Below are 1958 nucleotides of genomic sequence, written 5' to 3'. Positions count from 1 at the left end.
GCCTCTTCTGGGCATGCGTGTTCGGGGTGGGAGGGGGGGAGGGGGTTTAACCCAGGTGTAATGCGGTTATCTTTGTTGTTTTTCGCCATTGGTGCGTCTTAAAGTTTGTTTTGTGGTTTTATTGTTACGGTTTTTTTGTACGTGCGGCTGAGTGCGCCGAGAACTGTCACGCATGTGGGGCGTGCCGATTGGGCACTCGAGCATTTAAGGCTTTGATGTGTGTAATAATAAACCAGTTGCGAGTCTGCGCTTGTGCTGTCTTCAAGTGTTTGTGTCCCGGTTAACTTGCGCGAAGTTCTTTTTTTTTATATGCATCATTACCAACTCGCCCAACTTTCAACAGTTTTAACAAGACTGAAGGTATGAAAGTTAGCAACTTGGATGACCTTGTCCTTCAGCGTCGGTCCGCCCGCATGCATAAACTCACCTTTGTTGGTGAGGCAGAGGCTTTAGGAAACTACATGGGTCGTTCACTACCCACATCTCTAGCCTGCGTCACTACCAGGCCACCTTGGCTACACCACCAGGTGACCGACAACAGGCTACTAACGTGACTGCAGAAACGATCCAACGGGCATTCTGACACGCTTTTCGGTGGTCGCACAAGAAATGGCGGCTGAGCCTCAACCCCTGCGAATTCTCGGCGTGCCTTTTCACGTGGATGGGTCTGGAGCAGCACTCCTCCCACAACTGCAGGGCACGATATCGCAACTTATCCATCTCATCCGGCGAATCTGCACACACCAACATGGACTGAGGGAACAGGACACTTGCCGTCTCGTTCACGCCCTACTTCTAAGCCGCCTCACATACGGCACCCCCTACGTCTGCCTCAAACCTCAAGAACAGAGCAAGCTGGATGCACTCGTTCGCCGGGCTTGCAAGATCGCTCTAGGCGTCCCAGCTTTCGCCGCCACACAGAAATTGCTTCAACTGGGGCTGCATAACACCCTCTCTGAACTCCTCGAAGCACAACAGACAAGTCAATTGGCACGCCTGTCCCTCACTCCTACGGGCCGAACTGTCCTCAGGGCATTAGGCCACCCCACGCCAAACCCTCATAACGAGCTTAACCCCCTCCCTCCCCATATCCGGACCAATATCAAGGTGGCACCAATTCCACGTCACATGCATCCCGTATACAACCCAGGCCGACGCAAAGCCAGAGTGCAGCACCTTGAACGAAAGTACTCCTCAGCCCCGGATGCTCGCTATAGCGACATCGCCCAAACCCCATCACACCCCCGCTCGACCCTAGATGTCACGGACAACGAGGGCACCGTTCTCAACGCCGCTAACGTCTTTCATCTTTCTTCGAACGCTGCTGAAGCCACCGCCATTGCCCTCTCAGCGGCCACTCACACGCCGACCACCCACCTAACCATAATCACAGACTCTCAACAAGCCTGCCGATATTACCTCCAGGGAAGAGTACCCCCGGTGATGCTCAAGCTCCTGAAAGCCATTCGCGACCTACCTACAATAACAATCGTGTGGACCCCGAAACGCGCCTCACTCCATGGGAATGAAGCAGCACATGCTGCAGCCCGCGAGCTTCATTTCTGGGCGTTCCCTACAGGGCCAGGCGGCTCGGACTCTACGACGGCCACTATCCATCCTCTTCCACCCTGCTTCACCGACATCTTATCCCACTACCGCCACGCTCGCCGAAAATATCCTCCGCCCCACACTACCCTGTCCGTCGAAGAATCACGAATCTGGTGCAGACTATAAACTGGCACATACTATAACTCCACCATCCTCTCCCACATCTCCCCCTCACGCTTCGAGTACAACTGCCCAGACTGTCAAGTTCCAGCCACCACTGCCCACGTCGTCTTCCTGTGCCCTCAACACCCTGTTCCTCTCCCTTCCCCTTCCCCCGAGCAGTGGGAATGCGCGTTGACCAGCTCGGACATGCAGGAGCAGCTCAGCCTGATCCAGCGGGCCACGCGAGC

The sequence above is a fragment of the Haemaphysalis longicornis genome, unplaced genomic scaffold, assembly GCF_048455015.1.
Source record: "Haemaphysalis longicornis isolate Haplotype H1 unplaced genomic scaffold, Haemaphysalis longicornis Haplotype H1 scaffold_12, whole genome shotgun sequence".
In the NCBI taxonomy this organism is placed as follows: domain Eukaryota; kingdom Metazoa; phylum Arthropoda; class Arachnida; order Ixodida; family Ixodidae; genus Haemaphysalis; species Haemaphysalis longicornis.
Note: the sequence above shows the minus strand (reverse complement) of the source record.